This window comes from Alexandromys fortis, unplaced genomic scaffold (genome assembly GCF_014885135.2).
Source record: "Alexandromys fortis isolate MF-2015 unplaced genomic scaffold, M_Fortis_MF-2015_v1.1 scaffold_20, whole genome shotgun sequence".
Lineage (NCBI taxonomy): Eukaryota > Metazoa > Chordata > Mammalia > Rodentia > Cricetidae > Alexandromys > Alexandromys fortis.
The window spans coordinates 525,325-539,201 of NW_026067903.1; positions in this window are offsets into that span (position 1 = coordinate 525,325).

Below are 13,877 nucleotides of genomic sequence, written 5' to 3' on the forward strand. Positions count from 1 at the left end.
TCTATTTGTTCTAAATTTCCCATGGGTAACTGCAGCCAAATATCTGAGTGGTTGGGCTGTGTTCTTTCAGATGCGGTGTTTATAGCCTACCCCAGCCCCTGAAAGTGTGACCATATATGGAAGAGGGCCTTCAGAGATGTAATCAAGTTGGGTTTTGGCCATACAGGATTGGGATAGGAACAAATCCACCGGTGAGTGTCCTTATAAGAGAAACACACACACACACACACACACACACACACACACACACGAGAAGAAGACCATGCAAAGAGGATTGTAGAAACCAGAGTAGTGAAGACACAAGATAAGTAACATCACCAATTACTGGACGCCCCAGAAATAGTTAAGAGGGTTGAGGAATGAATTCTTTCTTAGGATCTGAAAGGCATGGCTCTACCAGTACCTTGATTTCAGATGTCTGTTGGAACACAAAAGAATATACTTTGTTGCGTTGAGCTATCTAGTTTGTGCTGATTTCTTAGCCTACCTCAAGGAAGCAAGTATACTAATGTCTAATAGACATGTTCAATTTTATTATAATAAAACGCCTCTTCAGTGTTCTCTAGAGAGACAGAAGCCATAGGATGAATATACATGTCAAAAGGGGATTTATTAGATTGAGTTACAGGCTGTGGTCGGGCTAGTCCAACAATGGCTCTCTCCTTTTAGAAAGGTCAAGAATCTGATAGTTGTGCAGTTCACAAGGCTGGATGTCTCAGCTGATCTTCGTTCTATGGTGAAATCCCAAAGAAGTAGCACCAGCAAATTAATGATTCGGCAGCAGAATATATGAACTTGACATCAAGCATGAGGGAAAACAGGCAAAAAGCAAAAGCTTCCTTTCACGTCCTTTTATGTGGGATGCTTCTACAAAATGTGGCCCAGATTTAGGATAGGTCTTCTGACCACAAGTGATCTAGATTAGGGTGGATCTTCCCACCTCAAATGATCCTATCAAGAAACACCTTTACAGGTGTGCCTGGATGCTTTCGTTTTAGTTGATTTCAAATGCAGGTAAGTTGATAATCGAGATTAGCCATCACAATTACACTAACTCCTCAGATTAGTGCGTAATTTCAAACTCATGGATTGTTTATTTATGGAATTTATCATTTAATATTTTGGGTGATAAAACTATGAAAAGTGGAAACCTCAATACAAAAAACTGACCAAAAATATCAGATAGTAAAACTCAACGTAGTTTCCATAAAGTAACATTATTGTTTAAATCTGAAAAGTTCTCACAGGATCCTAGGGTAACGGCTCCACTCTTGGCATTTCCCAGTTAGTTAACGCCTGTGCCATGGTCTCAGCTGGGAAGACTGGCCTGAGGAAGTCATCAAAACGACAGGCCCAGTCTCCCTCCTCCTTAAACTGCATTGCCTAGCATTGTCTGCCAACCTGACTGCCAATCCCTTGGGTGTCACTTCTCATATGAACCCACAGAGTCATAGTCTCAGTTCTAATTTCTCTTGCAAGAACATGGGATGTATGAAGGTCAGGCACCAACAGGTCTGATCAGTGAATACTCTAGTATGCTTTTCTTCTAGGGTTGCTAAGGACACATATTACATATCACACCATGACCTGGATAAGCTGTATCATAAAAGAATAAAAATTGTTATTAGGTGCCACATTATTCAAATCTCACAATTTTGGTGTCTGTATATTCTTGTTTTAGAATTACTTTGTGTAGATCAATTGGTTATCAAGTGAAATAGCTCCAATGTGTCACCATTTGCCTTATACAGGCATTAATATTTTACTATTTTATACTTTTTGTATAGTAGTTCTCACTATCCATGGTTTTAATTATTATTGCCTAAATATATTGAAGTGCAAATTCCAGAAATCATTCTTAAGTTTTAACTCGTGTGCTGATCTGAAGAGTAAGGCAAGGAAAAAGAGTCTGCTGCAATAAGATATTAAGATATTAGGAGTATTATGTCACTGTTTTCTTTGGATTGAAACATTCTATCTTGAGGGACAGAAAAGCTTGTGAGGATCTTGAATCTCACAAGAAACCCATACGACTTAGGAAGCTCATGAAGCTTACAAGGCTCACAAGATCACTCCCTGAGGTTATATAAGCAGTAAACACTTACTGAAGGAGATAAGGCAGTGGTGTAGCTGCCTACAAGTTGTACAGCAGACTCCAGGGATGCAGGAGTGTCACCAATCCTGAAGGCTTTTGGCCACCTGTGTTCCTGTAAGTAACCCCCCAAAATTCACTAGCTCAGTAAGCTGGTATTAAATGGAATTATTTTCTTTGGTCTTTTATTATCTTTTCTGTATGAGGTGAATAGAAACAATCTCTTTGAGAAACATGTCAAAATATAGACGGAGCATAGTGGGGGAGGTTCCCATAAGTTGTATTACAACATGTTGATATGCATGCTCCTTTGTATTGCTAGTCGCTATGAATCTCTTTCTGGGCCTAGCTTGTAGTTAGCTTCCTCACGGGTATGTTGATAAGGAAAAACAGAACCTATTTAGGGTTCAGTGTTATCTGTGGGTTCAAGTATCCAAGGGTCTTGGAAAGTGTGTAAGGAGCAACCACTGTATGTAACAACAGGCTGTGGCTTCTAGAAAGTTTTCGTTTTAGCTTCTTCAGTCTCCCTCTACACATGGGTTGCCGGTGGTCTTGTCAAGGTGTCTGATTGCTATGTTCTATAGGTCTGGATGAGCAAACTATGTCTAACTAGATCACCTAACAGGATTTTTCCAGTTCCTTCTTAGATGATTGGCCCTAAGCAACCTTCCCTCTAGCAGTTGCTCCACAGCTGTGCAGAGAAAGGGTGTTCCTTTTATGTGTCACTTGGGGCCACCCAAAACATCGATAGTGCCAATTGCTAACAACTTGGTCTCATGAAAATGCCAGCTTGGCAAAGCATGACAAGCTTTACTCTCCCCCATGGTATCCCGCCAAGTCCTGTTCTGTGTTTGATAAAGCTTTCTGGAATGTTCTTGAAGCTCTCTGGTATGCTCCTCATTGTGGAAAGCTGAGGCGGAACCCAGCTTGAAACCGGACTTTTTCCTTCGACTTTCAGTCATTCAAACTCATCACATTCTTTCCTTGGGCAAAGGGGGACCCAGAAATACTGTGAACATCGGAGCAAAGTCAGAATGTCTGCCTCTTAAACGTTGCTGATTTAGGCACGAGCACCAGCCAGAGTGGGAAGCTGCCCACCCCGCCCCCATCCCACAAACAGTTCTCAGCAGAAAGGTTGAAGGAAGGAGAGGCTGAATGTATTAACTGTCTCCTTGGCCCCGCTGCTGCCCGACTTCCTTTGGGCTCAGCAGACGGTATTAGGCGCCAGACACATACGCATGGTGCCATTTGCGTGTCTGTGTTAAAGTTGACTTAATTAGGAGGGTTTACCTCAAATACACGCTTAAACGGATTCTCCTAGTGGTGTAACACTCTCATCTACTGCCTATTGCTATGCTGGAAAAAAAAGAGAGAGAAGGCGAACACAGAACGTGGGCAGCGGCTCTGAAGTCGTGTTTACAGGCATTGATGTGCAGCCGAGAAAGAAAATGGGACTGGGGTCGCGTGAACTCCTGTAGGATAAATAGAGATAAATAATTCAGATTCTCATTATCATAGAGGCATATAGCTCCGGTGCATGGGAGCATCCTGCCTTTGTGGGAATTGGTATGCAGGAGGTATTCAGAAGCTATAGCGTGTAATCTAGCATTAATATTAACCTAAATCCAAGGCAGGAATTAGCAATATTTCCAAAGTCTTAGAGGATAACTGAATTCACACGATATTGTTTAGTCCTCCTGGGCATTTTAGTAATCGGATAATAGAAATGTTGAAGTAGTTGAGGTGTTCTTTATATTGCTCTATGAAAAGATCTTAACGCGGTGTCTTTAGCAGACAGTTCTGATAGAATGTGTGGAACAAAAAGAAACATGCCTATTTTGGTAATATGGGTGTGTTTCATTAGCTCAGCCTGCAGCGATATGACATTGCATTCTAAAAGGAATACAATTAATAACAATGAGAGGTGTTTTTCCCCCTCAAAGAGTGGAGCTGGAGTGCTTGAGCACAATGTCAGGGCAATTAAGCCGAGGCCCTGCATTACCTTTGTCTGAACACCGGCAACATCACCCTGTCTCAATGTGTTGAATCGTTATTTCTTTAGCAGAGAATTCGTAATTTATTTTGATGTTTCCTATAATCCAGAACCACTATAATAAAAATGATTTTTTTTCAGGTAAGAAAAAATCTTTTAAAATAACTAGGCAGTAGAAATTAACATTTCTTTCAGTTGGCATAGATTCCACTTTTTTTTTTTTTTTCCTAGAAGGGACTAAACGGCGCAAGGAAAACACACACAGTAACTTCTGGGGATTAAGAGGACTCGAATGATTCTGTTGGTAAATCAGGGACATACAGAACAGTCAGGTGTCTGTGGACTCCGTGCCTAAGGAAGAGCAATCCAGGGGGAAAGTTGTACTTTGAGACTATTAAAATAATCACCCAGGGTATTATTTTATTCAGTATTAACCTTTATGTTTTATGTTAAATGACAGTGAAGGTTCTGGAACGTGGTGATTCCCCAGAGTCTCTGTAGGTGAGATTTTTTTTTTTTTAATCTCTAAAGAGGTTTTATTCTACTCTGCAATGCCAAAACTGCTCTTGCTTCCCTTCGCTGGTCAGTTTTAATAGGCGTGACGAAAGAGAAACTGTGTCGAAACACGAAAACTCTGCTTTTTAAAAACAGATGATGAAGAAGATTGGTTAAAATCTTATTTCTGCATGCCCAGTCTGCTTCAGGCTTCCAGAGCCATGGTTGTTTGGGCAAGGGTAGACTGCCGGCGATAGGGGTGAGGGGAGAGGGAGGCCAACAAATCCATCAATCATTTCTGCTCCCCCAGGTTTACCCTGACGGACTTGGCTTGTGGACATACAGAGCTGCAAGCGGGTCTCTAGAAATGCCACCGTGAGTCTGGGCCTTCGGGTATTAATAGCCAACTCCATTTCCACTCATGAGTGATGTATTAAAATGTTGTAGGTAATAAATTGTTAATCTTAGAGGCTCTAGGTGATTTCTTACTCACACGGGGACTGAGTTAATGTAACACCCTGATCATTGCTCTGACCGCCTTTCCTTTCTGGGTTATTTTTTGCTAGCCTTCCAAAGGCAGCCGGCTCCATGGCCAACTCCCTCTGTCTGTAACCACTGCTTAGTTCCTGCATATATGCAGACGCACACACCTCTTCAGACAATTAAATCACACCAAGCTGCTAGGGGACAGGAGGCCTCCGCGTGTTACGCGAGCAGCCCCCCTCCCCTGCTAAGTATTATTGACAAATCCATCAAGGGCAGTGATGCATTGGCTTCCACCTTACCTAGAAGGACACTAGGGCAGCGGTGACATGCTGTCACCGTGGTAACTGCGGCTGAAGTGAACAGCCTGTTAGGATAGGTGACCTCTGTTGGCAGTGAGCCTAGAGATGTAGCACTCACCCGGCTGCCATGTCATGGGGACCCCAAAGGAACAGCCCGGTGCCCTCAAATTGATTCATTAGGCCCTAAACGTATCGATCGCTCCAATTTGCAGGAATTTATTATATTGATATTGGACTGATTAACATTTTGTGCCAGACTGGTTCGATATGTGCTTGTAACAGCTTTTAATGATTAATTGACTTTTATGATTCCCTCTCAGGGCTGTCAGTGAGCTGTGAACTGTGGGCAGGCTTGTTCCCTGACTGTCTCTCCAGTGGCACGGGGCAGTGATTGAATACCTAGGAAATTAGTGTCCTTGCTGTCTCGTTTTATGAAAGATAAATGCTATGACATTTAATGCAGCCCTTAATTTAGAACAGAACGAAGCAGATCATTTTGCAATTTAATCATAAACAGGTAAATATCAAAACTTGTTTAGCATTTTACAAGTTAAGCACACAGAAGACGGAGGCAAAGCAGAGAAGGCGACAAGGGAGCCGGCAAGAGGTAAAATAAAATAACGTGGGTTGGAACTGCACGGCAATTTAATAATCACGTAATTTATTAGGGGCAATGTCCGAGCCCATTTCTCGGCCCAGAATATACTGCTCTCATTCACTCGGTGGCGAGCCCAGGGCGTGCCGCTTGGCACGAGCTGTAAAGTTAGCATTTACCTTCAGGGCTGAAGGCAACCCTGCAATATTGCCTGGTGAGTCGAGGAAAATACATTGACTGATTTGCCACAAAAGTAAATAGCAGAAAAAGGGACAGGCTCCAGTTTAATATGTGTCCCTGACATGTAATAAGGGGAATATCACATTCAGCATGGTTTATGTGTTACCTAAAACAACCATAAACATTATGAAAAGACGGCAGGAGAAATGAGATTTTATTGTGCTCGCTAACAACAGAGAGAGAGAAAGAGAGAGAGAGAGGAGGAAAGCTGGGGGGGGGCCAGCTCACACCTCTTGCATTCATATTTAAAGCATATTTTCTGCCTTTCATTTTAATTAAAAGACTTGAGTTAGGGGGAAACTGTCTAAACATCATGTCAAATTATTCATGTTTGTACATATAAGGAATGCGATGAAATGGTTTCGTGCACGCTTCTTCCTTTACTGTTGAGTAGTTTTCTTCCTTGCTGCGCAGGGTGAGGACACCTTTCTTTGATGTGAGGTTGTCGGGTGATGCAGACTCTAACCATTTGCAGTGTACATACGTTGCGGCCCTCGTCTGAGGTCTGCTCCATCCCCAGCAGTTCCGTTTGCTCCAGTTCTACATTGTTGAAAAAAATTGGGAAGTCACCCAGCCCTGTACGCCAGAAACACCCATAAAACATCTGTGGTTTTGATCACTTCTGAGCCGAGTCCAGGCTGTCTCCTTGTCTCCCTCACCTCATGGACTTTCAATCTATCATCACTTCTACTTAAGCTTGGAATGATGGCTTTTCTGTGATTTCTTGTTCAATGGTAAGAATGAATTAACTGGGTTCCTGGCTATCTGTGTTTCCCTGCTTCTATATACACCCTTGTGTGTGTGTATGCCTAGGTTATAAGCCCTGCCTACTATCAGGAGCTCTTGGCTATGAATGGCACTATGATGCCCCTGTTCAGTGTCTACAGTCCAGCTAGGGTGCCCTTTTTGATGTGGGAACTCAGAAAGCACAAACACTCCACTGTAGCTGAATCACAGTCCCAAACTGCAGAAGACATTTTCAAATCTGCCCTTCCTTTGATTGGCCTCAAGGTCTTCTCCCTTTGGGGACATTCTTTTCTGAGAAGTCTTCAACAGGCTGGCAGTATTTCCTTACGCTGAATGAAATCTTACCATGAAACATTTCATTGGATCCAGCCCCCACACAAGCTGCCAATAGGCTGGGGCATGCCCCGTGTAGATAGTCTCTAGAGAGCCGCCCATCATGAAGAAGGGTCTGCCTCTCCTCATTGCTCCAGCATGCTCTGTGCCCATGTGCAGAGGGAAGGAATTGGGCTGCTTTCCAATTGTTCCCTTTTCTTGACCCACCACTGCAGCCTCTGCCACATCTGTCCTTCCCCCACCCCCACCTGCCCGCTTCTTATTGTACCACAAGAGGTCCTTGTTTCCCACAGGCTGGATGAGCTGGGAGCTTGTCTTGAGACTCCTGCTAGAGTTGATGTCTGTGATGCTTTAGGAGGTGGGACTGCCCGGAGAAAGTGTGCCACCACCCACACCGTCAGTGAAGGGAGTGCGTGAGAATCCTGAATGGCAGAGAAGGGAGGGACAAAGAAGGTTCTGGATGCAAATATTGTACTACTCCTAATGATCCCAGAAGTGTAAGGAGTGTATAGGGAAAGGAAGCGGAAGTGTTTTCTTCATTGTTGGAAAACCATCTTGCTGTGTATTAGTAATCCTGGTCCTTAATCGCAGATTCAAACTCACCTGAGGCTGTGCTCAGCACTCATTCCGTTAAGTAGCAGGTGTGTGATACAAACACAGGCAAATTGCAGACTCGCTGTGTGCTGGTTCTGATGGCTTTCCTCTCCTTTGCAGTGTCTCAGTGTCTCATGAGCACCACACACCCGTCCTCCCTGTCATGTTAGAGCCCAGCTCTCCTCACCTGGTCACAGGGCACCTGTTTCAGTCCCCAGCATTTGTTGGGACCAGTTGCTCTTCCCTGTCTAGAGCCTTCTAATTGAAGTTACTAGAAGCTGTGCCTAGCGTAGAGAATCAGAGGATGGGATTTTCACCTGTTGGCCATTGACTGCAGGGTATTTAAGCCTCCATGGTGCTATTAAAGAGGGGCTTTTTCGGGCTGGAGAGATAGTTCAGAGGTTAAGAGCACTGACTGTTCATCCAGAGGTCCTGAGTTCAATTCCCAGCAACCACATGGTGTCTCACAACCACCTGTACTGAGATCTGATGCCCTCTTCTGGCCTGTTGGCAAACATGCAAGGAAACACTATGTACATAATAAATAAATAAAATCTTAAAAGAAAAATAAAGAGGGTCTTTTGTACCAGCGATTGGAGGTCCGTGTGTTGGTCTCTCTCTTCGTGTGTTTCCTCAACCTCCAGCCCCTTGCCCGAAGCTCGCGAACNGGGGGGGGGGGGGGGGGGGGGGGGGGGGGGCACGGTGCATTCACTTCCTAGGGAGAGTCCCGGGACTCACAGAAAACACGCTTGCCCCTCTTTCCAATCACTCATCCAATAGCTTTCTATGTCTACTGTCTTCTGGCTCTGCTCTCAGCTGCGGGTCATATTGTTATCAGAAATTCCATGATAAATTTAACAGAGGGGAAAAATGTAAGAATTCCTCCAAGCGGACAGATGGAATATATTATCTCCTATTCTGTGCCTATTAATTTTCAAAATGCTCATCTTTCAGTAAACATCTTAGTTCAGGTAAAGAAAGGTACAGGGGTAGGAGATGTCTTACTCCAAATTCAGCATCTAAGGAAAACAAAAGCAAAACCAAACAAAATCCAGAATTCCTTGTATTTTCTAAAGATTTATTTGTAGGGGATGGAAAGATTGCTCAGCAGTTAAGAGTACTTGTTGCTCTTGTAGAGGACCCAGGTTCAAGTCCCAGCACCCACATGGTGATTCATAACCACCTATAACTCCAATTCCAGGGAATTTGGTGCCCTCTACTGACCTTCAGGGGCACCAGGCACACACATGACCTGGTACACATGCATATACACAGGCAAAACGCACATAAAATAGAAAGAGCAAATCTAATTTATAAAGATTTTTAAAAGATTTATTTGTGGCGGAACATGCATTTAATCCCAAAACTTGGGAGGCAGAAGCAGGCAGATCTCCGAGTTCAAGACCAGATTGGTCTACAGAGTGAGTTCTTGGTCAGCGCTACACAGGGAAACCCTGTTGCAAAAACAAAACAAAACAAAACCAAGCAAACAAAAAGATTTATTTATATTATTTTTGTGTATGTGTGCATATGTATGTGGCTATATACATGAGTGTGCAGGTACCTGCAGAAGCCAGAAGGGGGTATCAGATCCCCTGAAGCTGGAGTTACAGACAGTTATGAGCTGCCTGATGAGTGCTGGGAACTGAACTTGGAGCATCTGGAAGAGCAGTAAGTAGTCTTAACCACTAAGTTAAATGAAAATATTTGTATTTTACAGTGTACATGTTTAAATACAAATTTTTAAAAAGTAAGTTTTACAATACGTATTTAAAATTTTTGTATTACATGAACGTGTGTTTTACCTGTATGAATGTCTGTGCCCCATGCACATGCCTGGTGCCTGTGAAGAGGGTGTCAGGTTTCCTAGAATGGGAGTAAGAGAAAGAGGGTTGTGGGCCACCCTGAAGGTGCTGGGAAGAGAAGCCTGGATCCTCTGTGAGAACAAGTACTCTTGACCACTAAACCGTCTCTCTGTCTCTCCAGCCCTATCAAAATATTTTTCTCCATAGATTTTAACCATAAGATCTAAAAGGGACACTATGGTATATTTTACTCCTCAATCACAACATATATAAAAGGCATATAGTATACTGCATATACCAGAAATCCTAGCACTCCATATTTTACATTTTTTTATATTAACAATTCTATTATATGTTGTAATTTTACTTGACAGTCATTGCCTTTTAAATTGATGGCATGGAAGTTAGGTTAATGTGATCCCAGCACTCAGAAGCCCGAGGCAGAAGGATCAAAATTCGAGGCCAGCCTGGACTACATTGTTAGACTCTGTCTCAAGAACAGTAAAAATTTGATGATACAAATCATCATTGATTTGAAAACTTATTTTATTTCATTCTATAGCCATATTTCTCTCTAATCTGCACAGGGAAAGATAATTTTATTCATGTCTGTATTCGTCACTTTTCATCATTGTGACCTAAATACCTGATGTCACTGAGCAGAGGAGAGCCTTCCGTTTGGCTCATGGGTACAGAGGGCTTCAGCCAATGGAGGCAGGGAAGGCAGCTAGTTCATATCATGGTGAGCTAAGAAGTAGAGAATAGAGAGAGGACCAAGCAGGGTAAAACCTTCAAACACCTGTCCCCAGTGACACACTTCCTCCAGACCGGCTGCTCCTCCTGGAGGCTCCACGGCTTCCAGAAATAGCACCTCCAGCTGGCAGGCAGGTGTCGGAAACATGAGCCCAGTGCAGACATTTCCATTTAAATAATAGCAATGTTGGTCTTCTTGGGCGACTACCTCAAAGGACCACTGGGCTAAGCAGCCTCTGCGTAAAGAGAATTTATCACTCATAGCTCTAGACGTTAGACACTGAGCTCCGAGTGTCAGTGTGGCTGAGCTCCAGGGACTGCCCTTTGCAGGGCTGCAAACCTCCTGCCTTCTCATTTGATCAGATGAGATCCCTCCCAGTTCTCTGACCTCTTAGAACCACATGAATCCCGTTCTTGAAGGCTCCGCCTTGACACTGCGTGCCTCTCCCAAACTGAGCCTGTAAAACTCATCATTCAGGGCTTTAGCTTCCAGCAGATGAATATGAAGGGACACGAACATTCTATAACATTTAGGACGATATTTTTTCTCTCAGCTGTTTTCATAGTCGTGTATGCTGTAGTTTTAAACTTAGGCAAGTTTATCTCTTGTGTCTTCATCGGGCCCCAGAAAGACTTTATTGGCTTCCATGTTGTGGTCTTTGTAAAGATGCTGAGAAGTCAGCACACGCTTCCAAATATCTCGACTTGGTGGGAGTACATAGGAAATGCCTCCTTTGGAGTTATGTATCACGTTTTCTCTAAATGTTTCAACAGCATGCAGACTAAACAGCCGACTTTGGGGTCATCATTGCGTGATGCTCCGTTTCTTTCCAGCCTGGGTATTTATTCGCATGAGAATAGGGGACACCTACCTTACCTGCATTGCTTTGTGGACAAGCTCAGCCCTGTCTGAGCTCTAGCTCTGGCTCTGTCCTGTGCCCTTCTGGGGAATGTGTAGTGTGAGCCTCGGTGAGCCAGGAGGCAGTGTTTCTGGGGACAGCGTGGCTGTGTGGTAGCATCCCCTGCTTCTAGTTCTTCTCCCTGATCCAAGAGAGGAGAAAATAAGGAGCAAAGGGAAGAAGCTCCTTCTTGCTTCTCTCACAAGTGTGGCTTTACTAAGATGCACAATTTTTATGTACTTGCCAGGTTTGGGGTACAGATGCCCCCAATTCCAGATAGAAGAACTATTAGGAACTTCTCTAAAAATAAAGACTTAGCGTGAACTAGGGAACTGTTTGTGGCTTTTGTTTTCAAACCTGACTAACACATAACCTCGGGAAGCTCACTTTCCAACATGGCTCCTTGAGGACATTTTATGTTCAAAATATAGCACTCCCTATGGTGGCCTTCCTGCATTGGCATCTACATATCACACACACACACATATGCATGCGCACATGCATGCACACACATGCACACACACTCCCACTATATCTACAACCCTGGTTTACTTCCACTGCAGGATTGTTGGGTGTTATCAACACACAGGTGTGCTTTTGGATGTGAGAGTGAGAAACAATGCCACACTGTACCTGCAGAGGTCAGAGGACAACCTTAGGGATCATTCCTTACTTGAGACAGGGGCCCTTGTTCGCTGCTGAGTGGACACCATGGTCACTGGATCTGAAAATCCTCTGTTGCCATCTCCCATCTCTCCATGGGAGAGCAAGGATTACAGACATGTAGACAACTGCATCCAGCTTTTACATGGGTCTGGGGACTCGAACTCAGGCCGTCAGGCTTGTACCATTGGTGCTTTCACCAGTGAGCCATCCCCTTGGCCCCACACTTGGGTTTTAATAGCAAGCTTATACGAAGAAAGATTCAGACAGGGTTATTTAGGGTACTGCACTAGCTACTTTTTGCTGCGACAAAATTAGCTTCAAAAAAATGAAGAGTTTATTTTGGCTCACCGTACCAGGGTGCAGTCCTTCACGGCAGGGAAGTCACAGTGGTCGATGCTTGACGTGGCTGGTCACATCACATCTGCCCAATCAGGGAGGAGAGTCAGATGAACGCTGCGGCTCTCCCCACCTCAGTTAATCTCATCTACACACTCCCTAGCACACAGGCCTGGAGACCGGTCTGAAATGGGATTGATTCTGGATCCCACCAAGATGACAATCAATATTAATCATGAAAAAACAGAGCTCAAAACTGCCATGTAATGTGCACAAGTGGTTCTGCAGAAGGGTACACTAGAGTCAGAACCCAAGGTCCTTGATGCTCAGAGAGACGATCTGCTCTGTGTCTAAATCCAGGGCCTGACCTAAGGCATCCAAATCCCACAGGCAAAGGCAATGCCTTCAGTCAGTTATGAGTGTGTTATATGCCACAGAAGCCCATGTTAGAATGGGCCACTCCAGAGATGGGCACAGAGCCTGCCATGAGGTTTTCTCCAGGTTCAAGGAGTGATATGTTCAAGGAGCAACAGAGCATAGGGCACCTGAGTAATTAAAAAGAGGGGGCAGTCTGGATTCCTGATTCAGGCTCTGAAACTGATGGTTTGCTGATGACGTCTCAAATGTACTAAGGCATGTTCCATGTACCATGGATGAGTGAGGAGATTAAACAAACCAAAGAAAACAAAGTGAATATTAAAGCGTGGGATGTTCATCACAGACTGACTTCTGACAGGCAGGGCACTGTTTCGCATGATCTCCATCCAAAGTTTCTGGGTCTTTGGGGTTGTTGCTTCCACACTCTTTGCACTGTGACAGGCTTGGGATGTGTTCAGACGGCTGAGACTATCATCTCCGTCAGACATGGGGTTGAAGGCAGCAGAAAAAACACAGAAACCCTTGCAGCCAGGTTAGCTCTAACTAGAAAGAGTTTGTAAGAGTCAGGAGGATGAGAAATATGAGCTGAAAAACTGAGTCATGTGATTGCCCTGGGATGGGGAGGAAACTATAGTCCAGCATCTTATTACTTGCTTCTGCCTTCCACTTAGGTGCTAGGCTCTGGTCCCAAGTCAAGTTCTACTTCATGCTGAGTAGATTCCAAGTGCTAACTGCTATCTGCCACGTCTCCATCTCTGTGTCTCTGTCTCTATGTCTGTCTATCTGTGTGTCTGTCTGTCTGTCTGTCTGTCTCTCTCTCTCTCTCTCTCTCTCTCACACACACACACACATTAGATCTTTATATTAAAGTGTGGTGTCACTAAAGCTGATACAGCGAAGGGCAGATCTGCCCAGAGTTGTTTACTCAACACTAGCTACGCCTAGCTTTCAGTGGCACACTTTCTGTGTGCCAGATGTGACGCTCGTGCTAAATGTGTTTGATCTTTCTTAATCACCCTTAAAGATTTTCACAAAAATCCACGGGATGTACAAGGACACTGAGGCACAGAGAGGCAAAGGGCCATGCAGATCATAGACAAATCCAAGACCTCTACTGGCACAATGAAATGCTGACAGCTGGCCAGCTGTCATTTCCAGCAAACGCG